The sequence below is a fragment of the Oncorhynchus clarkii genome, chromosome 29 (assembly GCF_045791955.1).
Source record: "Oncorhynchus clarkii lewisi isolate Uvic-CL-2024 chromosome 29, UVic_Ocla_1.0, whole genome shotgun sequence".
In the NCBI taxonomy this organism is placed as follows: Eukaryota; Metazoa; Chordata; class Actinopteri; order Salmoniformes; family Salmonidae; genus Oncorhynchus; species Oncorhynchus clarkii.
The window spans coordinates 26388619-26399893 of NC_092175.1; the positions used below are offsets into that span (position 1 = coordinate 26388619).

Below are 11275 nucleotides of genomic sequence, written 5' to 3' on the forward strand. Positions count from 1 at the left end.
TGGCTGATTCCTCACCGTTCTCATGATCATTGCAACTCCACGAGGTGAGATCTTGCATGGAGCCCCAGGCCGAGGGAGATTGACAGTTCTTTTGTGTTTCTTCCATTTGCGAATAATCGCACCAACTGTTGTCACCTTCTCACCAAGCTGCTTGGCGATGGTCTTGTAGCCCTTTCCAACCTTGTGTAGGTCTACAATCTTGTCTCTGACATCCTTGGAAAGCTCTTTGTTCTTGGCCATGGTGGAGAGTTTGGAATCTGATTGATTGATTGCTTCTGTGGACAGGTCTTTTATACAGGTAACAAACTGAGATTAGGAGCACTCCCTTTAAGAGTGTGCTCCTAATCTCAGCTCGTTACCTGTATAAAAGACACCTGGGAGCCAGAAATCTTTCTGATTGAGAGGGGGTCAAATACTTATTTGCCTCATTAAAATTCAAATCAATTTATAACATTTTTGACATGCGTTTATCTGGATTTTTTTGTTGTTATTCTGTCTCTCACTGTTCAAATAAACCTACCATTAAAATTATAGACTAATCATTTCTTTGTCAGTGGGCAAACATACAAAATCAGCAGGGTATCAAATACTTTTTTCCCTCACTGTATATCTTATTGAAAAAAATGTCCTCAGAACGTTATTTAATTACCTTCAAATAACCTATCATTTCTGTTCTCAGAACGTTAATAAAACCTCCCAGGAAAACATTCAAGGAACCATAGTAAAACATTCTTAGAACCTCCCTGCAACCTAAATATTTATGTACGCAGAACAAGCAGAATGTTCATTTCCATTCTCAGAACTTTAAAAAAAAAAAGTTCCGATTTACCAGTCAGGAAACATGTGGCTTCGTTCCCAGAATCAATGGGAAACCAAAAATATATGTTCCCACAACTTCCAAGGAACCAAATGCGCCAGCTAGGTAGGCTTAATTTATTTCCCTGGGACACTTTGGTCGTGCTGTCCAGGTTCTTGACCTACAGCCAGCAGCAGCTATGGTCACAGCACACATACACACACAAATAGTGTCGCCCCTGAAACACTCTTCAACACCCCCGATGGTCCTCCAGTCCAGTCCCCCCTCTCTGCCACCACCCTTCCCTTTCTCCATCCCTCCTTGCCACCACCCTTCCCTTCCTCCATCCCTCCCAGCCACCACCCTTCCCCTCCTCCACCTCCTTGCTGTCTGTCATATGACTACAGTTATGTGTGAGGAATGGAACACAAAGATGCTCTGTTAGTCCCTCTGCTCTACGCCCAGTAAGGAGTGCTGGGAGGAGGGCCCATTGTCCTCAGGCACACAGGGCCTGGTTCTGAGCGCCAACACAGATTAGAGAGAAAGAGAGGAAGGAACTAGAGAAATATAAATTAATTGATGTAGATTTACATAAGACTCAATGATAATCGAATCCTTATTTACTGTAATCTTACTATGAACGGGCAAAGCTCCACCCCAATTCAGTTCAGTCCAACTGAGTTAGAAATCCTCTCTCTCTGATTTTATTGTATGCTCCACACGGCTGCCGGGGAGATGATACTTTGGCCCAATATACCTGGAGTGGATTAGAAACCCAAAACAAAGACACACACTGAGCCAAGTTGCGAAAGTATTCACCCCTCCCCCCTTGGCATTTTTCCTATTTTGTTGCCTTACAACCTGGAATCAAAATAGATTTTGGGGGGGTTTGTATCATTTGATTTACACAACATGCCTACCACTTTGAAGATGCAACATATTTTTTATTGTGAAAGAAATAAGAAAAAAAACAGAACTTGAGCGTGCATAACTATTCACCCCCCCCCCCCCCCACAAAAAAAAAGTCAATACTTTGTAGAGCCACCTTTTACAGCAATTACAGCTGAAAGTCTCTTGGGTATGTCTCTATAAGCTTGGCACATCTAGCCACTGGGATTTTTGCCCATTCTTCAAGGCAAAACTGCTTCAGCTCCTTCAAGTTGGATGGGTTCTGATGTGTACAGCAATCTTTAAGTCATACTACAGATTCTCAATTGGATTGAGGTCTGGGCTTTGACTAGGCCATTCCAAGACTTATACATTTTTTCCCCTTAAACCACTTGAATGTTGCTTTAGCAGTATGCTTAGGGTAATTGGCCTGCTGGAAGGTGAACCTCCGTCCCAGTCTCAAATCTCTGGAAGACTGAAACAGGTTTCCTTCAAGAATTTCCCTGTATTTAGCGCTATCCATCATTCCTTCAATTCTGACCCGTTTCCCAGTCCCTGCCGATGAAAAACATCCTCTCAGTATGATGCTGCCACCACCATGCTTCACTGTATGGATGGATGGTGTTCTCAGGGTGATGAGAGATGTTGGGTTTGCGCCAAACATAGCATTTTCCTTGATGGCCAAAAAGCTTAATTTTAGTCTCATCTGACCATATGTTTGGGGAGTCTCCCACATGCCCACACTCTTCCATAAAGCCCAGCTCTGTGGAGTGTACCGCTTAAAGTGGTCCTATGGACAGATACTCAATCTCCGCTGTGGAGCTTTGCAGCTCCTTCAGGGGTATCTTTGGTCTCTTTGTTGACTCTCTGATTAATGCCCTCCATGTCTGGTCCGTGGGTTTTGGTGGACGGCCCTCTCTTGGCAGGTTTGTTGTGGTGCCATATTCTTCCAAAAATTTTTATAATGGATTTAATGGTGCTCCGTGGGATGTTCAAAGTTTCTGATATTTTTTTATAACCCAACCCTGATCTGTACTTCTTCAAGTTGTCCCTGACCTGTTTGGAGAGGTCCTTGGTCTTCATGGTGCCACTTGCTTGGTGGTGCCCCTTGCTTAGTGGTGTTGCAGACTCTGGGGCCTTTCAGAACAGGTGTATATCTACTGATATCATCTGACAGATCATGTCACACTTAGATTGCACACAGGTGGACTTTAATTAATTATGTGACTTATGAAAGTAATTGGTTGCACCAGATCTTATTTAGGGGCTTCATAGCAAAGGGTGTGAATACATATGCACCCACCACTTTTCAGTTTTTTATTTTTTAGATTATTTTAGGAAAAAAAAGTCATTTTTTTCATTCCACTTCAGCAATTTGGCCTATTTTGTGTACGTACATTACATGAAATATAAAAAAATCAATTTAAAGCACAGGTTGTAATGCAAATAAATAGGAAAGTAGAAAATATAAAAATGGAAAAATGCAAAGGGTGATGAATACTTTTGCAAGGCACTGTAACTAGAGCAACACCTATCCTGAGTCTGGGGAGAAAAGCAGAGAAACTGGTTGGTTCAGGTGCCAGCAGAGATAGAACCAGTTAGCACAATGGGTCACAAGACATGGCACAGTATTTGACCTAACAGAATAACAAAGAGAAAGGTGTATCCTGCTAAAAAACAGTTAACAGTAAGCGTTATTTATGTGTTTACTGCATTCCAGAGTGGGTTATCAGAGTTATTCAATTGCTGAAGGAATTTGCAGAACAATTTGATGGCTTTTCCCACAGCCTGCAGGCCTAGAGTAATATGATATAACATGAACGTGTCCACAGAAATAATTGTACTTAAGTGCAAGAGGAGAGGGGCATTTTGTATCATTTCCCCTGTACTATATAATATAATCGATTTAAGTGGTAAAGTCAGCCAGGTCTACTCCCTACAAGGGCATGACACTTTAAAGCTAGAGCTGTCCCTAGAACAGTCCCAAGCCATTATGTCACACAATGGAGTAGCTGAGGCAATGTTAGAGATTGGTTAGCAGGGGTGAAACTGAACATAACTGTTGTTTTTCCTGTTTGATATGTTCTTTGGGGAACTTTACTGACAGGTTATTAAAAGCCCCATTCAAAATGGCAGAAACATGCTGTGCTACGCTAGTACTGCTGTGCCAGTATTTCAAGTATGTAATTTAGACCCATATGGCAATTATATTACATTGTGTCATGTATGGCACCACATGGGCAATGGCATGGCATGACGTGAGTGTGTGTGTGAGTTTAACCAATTTGTGTGTCAGAAAAACCTTAGCGCGCTCAATGGAGAAGTGTGATTTACTTTGGTATGACAAGCTGATCCCTGTCATCCATCATTACAGCCAAGGTTACCAGTGACCACTGACCAGAGCATGTGAGTGGAGCAAGGAGCAGCGCGTGCCCAGTTGGACTGGAGCGCAGGGCGAGATTCTGGAGCGTCGGCCTTCCAGCCCACTCCAATGGCGCTCACTTCATGAGCTCGGGGCATGCCCGGCCCAGCATGTATTTGTGTGCTGCTATAGCCCCTTGCTTTAGCTACTGTAATGGAATTCGGTAAATATTTTCATAAAGAAACACACAGGTACAAAATCAAGGTGACAAAATCAAGATGAGGAGGACCAGGAGAGGGAGTGTGGTGATGTAGTGTCCACAACTAAAAAATCATTGCGGAATCTGAAAAGACACATATCCCGAAAGCATGATGGTGTACTTACTACTGCACATGCTAAAATAAAGGAACGAGGTGGGTAGCTAATTACGTGTCATTGTTGCAAAGTATTTATTAACAAAAAAATCTGATCTCTGAAAAGTTTCCTTCATTTTTGTTATTTCTATACAATAGGTCATAATTGATTTTGGCCCATAGGCCTGGCATATTCCAACTTGCAAAGAGCTGTCTGTTTTGATTGGGTTATTTTGCCTAAAAGCCTTTAGGCCTACCTATAGAAGAAAAAAAATATGCATCCCTGCCCAGCCTGGCAAAAGTGGCCAAAAGGGTGTTTAGCATCCACAGTGGCTCTGCAAATGCTGAGAGGATATTCTCTGCTACTCTGGCCAAACTGGTGTTTCTAAAAATGGATTCAAATGCACTGTAGACTGAGCCTAATAAGGCATTGTTTCATTTATATATAATTCTAAGTATATCACAGCCTATATGCGCAATGATTAGACTATAATGATTTAATACAACAGAATGTTGCTTAAATGCTGAGTGCTTAATGTCCCTGACTACCAGCCTAGTGTGTCGTACTCACAAATGCTTTACAATGTATTTTTTTTAGGCTATAGCTTTGAAATAATTTAAATAATATAGCCTAAATAATTCATTTTTGCTCCTTCTTAGGCTCCCTGTCTGGCTCCTGACCTATTTAGAGTGTTTATATGCTGTTTAATTTGACATGTAACCTATTTAAAAAGATGAGCACTTCTAACATTCACGTGTTCATGTTTATTATAATACTTTTCATTTAAATCACATGGTTTCAATACTTCAAAACCAAATGGTAGGGCCAGGTAGTCACAACAATTAATAGGTGTTGATTAAATTGTGATTTTAATGAATGGAGCATCAGTGGTTTTTAGCAGTGGTTTTTAGCAGAGCAAATGGAAAGACCGTGGAGCGTCAGCCAGAGCGCTCCATGAGCGGCATTTTCGACCACTCAACTACGCTCACACACTCTGCCCCTGACTGCTTTGGTTAAGCCACATTCCCTCTCCTCTCAGCCCAACTTCAGGCTTCAAACTGTTAAGGTTTTCTTCCGTCGAAAAAGAGGAGGACCAAAATGCAGCGTGGTTATTATTAAACATCTTTAATAAAGATGATAACGAACAATACAAAACAATAAACGTAACGTGAAAAACTGAAAACAGCCCTATCTGGTGCAAGCAAACACAGAGACAGGAACAATCACCCACGAAATACTCAAAGAATATGGCTGCTTAAATATGGTTCCCAATCAGAGACAACGATAAACACCTGCCTCTGATTGAGAACCACTCCAGGCCACCATAGACTTTCCTAGACTACTATACTACACACAACCCCATAAATCTAATAAACCCCTAGACAAGACACATAAATCACCCATGTCACACCCTGGCCTGACCAAAATAATAAAGAAAACACAAAATACTAAGGCCAGGGCGTGACACAAACACACTCTCATTGCATGGGTGATCAAGCCACATCATAATAGAGTGTCATCTAGGCTGTAAATAGAAGTGGGGAAATGTTCTAAGTTAATATTTTTAAGATCCCTGACCTGTGGTTCAGTAGTTATTTCCTGGGAGCTACTTATTATTGTGTAATAGTAAATACAGACACAGAATGGTGGATCTTAGGCTACTGGATGTTTTTGTTTGAGGATATATTTAAGCAATAAGGCCCGAGGGGGTGTGGTAAATGGCCAAAATACCACAGCTAAGGGCTGTTCTTACGCACGACGCAATGCGGAGTGCCTGGATACAGCCTTTAGCAGTGGTATATTGGCCATATACCACAAACCCCCAAGGTGCGTTATTGCTATTATAAACTGGTTACCAACATTATTAGAGCAGTAAAAATAAATGTTCTATCATACCCATGGTATACGGTCTGATATACCGAGGTTGTCAGTCAATCAGCATTCAGGGCTTTAACCACCCAGTTTAAGAATTGTATTATACCATGGTCTCACCCCATGATACAAGCACGTCGTGGAACACACCGTCCATGATGTTCATTATTTTCCAAAGAACGCATAGCTCCTCGTTAATTATCCCTTACTTGTAGGAGTGATGAGGCATATGTTGAAAGAGCACTAGTTCTGTCTTTGGTGGACGTCTCCCATAATGCAGAAGGAGCTATTACTGACATGGCAGCTACTTGAGATAGTGCCAAACATCACTATGGGTCAAGTTTCTTCTCTCTAGGGTTACCAGTATAAATCGTTGCCATACCCCAATAACGTAAAGCACACCAAGATGTGAAATGTCGGGCCTACACTACATGACCAAAAGTATGTGGACACCTGCGCGTTGAAAATCTCACTCCAAAATCATGGGCATTAATATGAAGTTGGTCCCCCCTGTGCTGCTATAACAGCCTCCGCTCTTCGGGGAAGGCGTTCCACTAGATATTAGAACATTGACTTGATTCCATTCAGCCACAAGCGAATTAGTGAGGTGGACACTGATGTTAGGCGATTAGTCCTGGCTTGCAGTCGACATTCCAATTCAGCCCAAAGGTGTTCGATGGGGTTGAGGTTAGTGTTCCATGCAGGCCAAACCACTTCTGTATGGACCTTGCTTTGTGCACGGGGGCATTGTCATGCTGAAACAGGAAAGGACCTTCCCCAAACCTTTGCCACAAAGTTGGAAGAACATAATCGTCTAGAATGTCATTGTATGTTGTAGCGTTAAGATTTCCCGTCACTGGAACTAAGGGGCCTAGCCTGAACCATGAAAAACAGCCCCAGACCATTATTTATCCCCCACCAAACTTTACAGTTGACACTGTGCATAGCGTTCTCCTGGTATCTGCCAAACCCAGATTCGTCTACCGGACTGCCAGATGGTGAAGCGTGATTCATCACTCCAGAGAAAGCGCTTCCACTGCTCCAGATTCCAATGGCAGCGAGCTTTACACCACTCAAGCCAACGCTTGGCATCGTGCATGTTGATCTTAGGCTTGTATGCAGCTGCTCGGCCATGGAAACCCATTTCATGAAGCTCCCAACGAACAGTTATTGTGCTGATGTTGCTTCCAGAGGCAGTTTGGAACTCGGTAGTGAGTGTGGCATGATTTTTACGTACTATGTGCTTCAGCAGTCCCTTTCTGTGAGCTTGTGTGGCATACTACTTCGCCGCTGTTGCTTCTAGACGTATCCACTTCACAATAACAGCTGTTACAGTTGACCGGGGCAGCTCTAGCAGGGCAGAAATTTGACAAGCTGGCTTGCTGGAAAGGTGGCATCCTATGACAGTGCCACGTTGAAAGTCACTGAGCTCTTCAGTAAGGCCATTCTACTGAAAATGTTTGTCTATGGAGATTTCATGGCTGTGTGCTCCATTTTATACACCTGTCAACAACGGGTGTGGCTGAAATAGCCAAATCCACTCATTTGAAGGGGTGTCCACATACTGTTGTATATATAGTATATTTGGGCTTGGTTGTTGTTACATTTGCTTGGTACACGTCACATTTTTACTCTACATAGTCCTTCTAGCACATTCTATGTGTAAACCTAACCTTATGACATCTTACACATTGAAGGTGAAATTGTTATAGATTTTCATTCATCACATTTATTATAATATCACATCAAAAATATGATAGGTATTTAGATTGAACAATGATTTGATTTGATTTATTGGGATCCCCATTACCAATGATGAATGATTGCAAGAGTGACACTAGACATGCTTTGGCTGTCTATCCTTTGTATGTAGAAGTTACACTGCAGTTACATAGCCAGAAAAATGATATATAAAATATTGCCATACAATTTGTAAAAAGGAGAGAAAAACAGTGATCTGTTAGTAGTCTGTGTATGTAATCTTACATTTAAATAGTGACAAGCTAATTCATTTGTGAAAGCAGATTCTGTATTCCTCCAATGTTTGCTCAATAGGCACTTCATGACATGAATATGGTATAATCACATTAAAGCCAGCCTGTATCATCAAGTGCTATAATAAATGCTAGTCTTGATTTCAGTTTGCCGTCGTCGGTGCGTTTACATTAATATTGCAAAGAAATTCATGCAATGTGGTCTGCTTTTGTAGGTTGCGAGGAGCAGAGGAGAGGTTGCTATTCATCTCACATCCTCTGGTTCATTTCACTATCTGTGTTCCTCCAGAGGTTCCCAAGGCATTTTATTCCACAATTTTTGCCTCCATTTTTAGATGTCTGAGGGCCTGGATGTTGGCTGTTTCACTTCATTCTTTGGGCCTATCGCATGCAGCCAGTTCTCAAGTCAACATCGTCCATCATCTCCAGCTGACACTTGGCTAAACAGCCCTGTCCCCTCAATGTTTATCCTTACATTCTCTCCATCTCTCCTCTCTCGTCCTGTTTTCCAATCTTTGCTCCCTTTCTTCATTTTGCTCTCTCTCTCCGCTGCATCAACCTCTGCCCCATCTGCCTCCCTACTGTTAAAACCACTAGCCTCTCGACCCCTCCCTGCGCAGGTTCACACACACACACCCCTGCGTTGCCCAATAACCCCCACTCCACGAGTCATGGCAATGCTCCATTAGCGATATGAGGGATTGTAGAGACACAAAATGTCACAAATGACCCTCACTGCTGTGGCCACTGGAGAGCAGGAAACACACACACTCTGTCACTTTCTCAGAATCACACTCGCACACACCCATCCTGGGTCAACACGGTTCTCGATCGATGTGCTGATGTTATTGTTGATGTGGGATGGCAGGCAGAGCGCTGCAAGGGCAGATGCTAAAATGCTGGTGTGAAGCCACTGCTCATCTGTCCAGCCCAGTGCCTGCCTGCAGAGCAACACTCCATGGGGTGTGTGCACCTCCCACCGCACAGTCACATTCATTGTCTCGCTAAGCCAGTCATCAGCAGATTCTATGTGACAGTACTTTTATTGGCTCTCTTACCTCTCTCCCTCTCACCGCTTTCCCCTCTCCCTCTCCCATCCCTCTTACCTCTCTCCCACCTCTCTTACCCCTCTCCCACTCTTACCTCTCTCCCACCCCTCTTACCTCTCTCTTACTTCTCTCCCTCTCACACCTCTCTTACTTCTCTCCTACCTCTCTCCCACCTCTCTTACTTCTCTCCCTCTTACCCCTCTCTCTCTCTTACCTCTCTTCTCTCCCACCTCTCTTCTCTCCCTCCTCTCTTACCTCTCTCCCTCCTCTCTTACTTCTCTCCCTCCCTTACCTCTCTCCCTCTCTTACCTCTCTCCCTCTCTTACCTCTCTCCATCTCTTAATTCTCTCCCTCTCTTACCTCTCTCCCTCTCTTACTTCTCTCTCTTACCTCTCCTCTCCCACCTCTCTTCTCTCCCTCTCTTACCTCTCTCCCTCTCTTACCTCTCTCCCTCTCTTACCTCTCTCCCTCTCTTACTTCTCTCTCTTACCTCTCCTCTCCCACCTCTCTTCTCTCCCTCTCTTACCTCTCTCCCTCTCTTACCTCTCTCCCTTCTCTCCTTCTCATTCGCTCATGAACGATGAGATGGACAGAGCACGCACACATCCCTATTTACCATTACCCATCATAACCATTTACTGTATCTATGAATGCTGTATCAAGGAGGATATGTACACAGACACTGGCTCTCCTAGTCCACCTACACAGAGAGGAGGGAACTGGAGAAACAGCCTTGGTGCCATCTCAGAACATCACCTTCATGAGGAGAAAAAAAGATCATGTTCCTCCACTTGAATCCAATTACACAGCAACTCCTCACCCCAGCCAAACAAAGAGGGCCAACTTAGTGGTGATGACAAAAAGAAAGAGTGTAAGAAAATAAAGCAGGCAGGCTTACCGTTTCAACGTCCAGGGTCCGTTCACCAGGGATACCACAGACAAACACTCGCATGGGAGAGATAAGCAGTGTGCAATCCACTCTTAGTCCAACGTTCTCCTATAACACACTCTCTCTTCCACTCATACTCTCTCTCTTTCTATCCCCCTCTTTCTCGTCTCTCTTATTATCGTCTGTTCTATTTCCTCTCTGGTTTGCTCCAAGGCAGTTGAGACACTGCAGCGATGGGGGAGGAGGGCATGTGTGCGTGTTTGAGTGTGTCAGAGAGCGGAGGGAGAAGGAAATGAAGGGAGGAGTCAGCAGAGATAAAGAGAAGGGAGGAGTCAGCAGAGATAAAGAGAAGGGGGAAACGGACAGGATTAAATCATGAGAGAAACAGAGAGGGGGAAATGGCACCAAGCTAAACAGAACACAGAGTGGTGACAAAAACAGAATACAATGCAATATGTTTGTTGCATTGCAATATGAAGGGAAAATAAAAACAGACAGAGACCACTATGAGCAGCAATAGAAAGGACTGGTTATGTGTGTTTTTCAATGTATAACAACCCTGCCTATTCTCTTTCTCTGGTCTATGATAAGTCAACAGTAGGATTGGCTATGGTTTCATTCATGTCTAGAATAGCATGCATGATAGAGAAAGTGTGGAGGGGAGATGAAGGGACGGGAGAGGAGGGATGACGCTAGGGGACTGGGAGGGGGATTGGATAATGGTGTAATGTGCTGTTTCCGTGCCAACAGTTTCTGTGACAGAGGGACCACTTCCTTTACTGCTATTGGCTCTAACCAAGAACAGATAGATATGCTGACAAATTAAAAATACTACTATGTGATGTGAAGGGGCGGTGCTTGCTGTTCTCATCACCTCATCTATCTTTGGTAAAAACAGGCCTTCTGCTTATACCCATAACAAGGGAACACACACACACACACAAAGGTTATATTGCTGAAGCCACAGCATGACGTTGACTGCACATCCATCATTAAGGACAAGGGCTGTGTGTGTGTGTAAGGAGACTCCTCGGTTTGAGCCAATAGCAGTAAAGGAAGTCTTCTCACACC

At 43.5% G+C, this 11275-nt stretch overlaps 1 protein-coding gene across 1 annotated transcript in view; it reads right to left on the bottom strand.

The window, feature by feature from the left end:
* The window catches only part of LOC139388363 (guanine nucleotide-binding protein G(z) subunit alpha), a 51486-nt gene extending 41034 nt beyond the window's left edge, over nucleotides 1-10452 (bottom strand). The window contains exon 1 of the mRNA XM_071134982.1: nucleotides 10214-10452. The gene's annotated coding sequence lies outside the window, so the exon portion shown is untranslated. The remainder of the gene's footprint in view (nucleotides 1-10213) is intronic.
* Nucleotides 10453-11275: the final 823 nt, after the last annotated feature.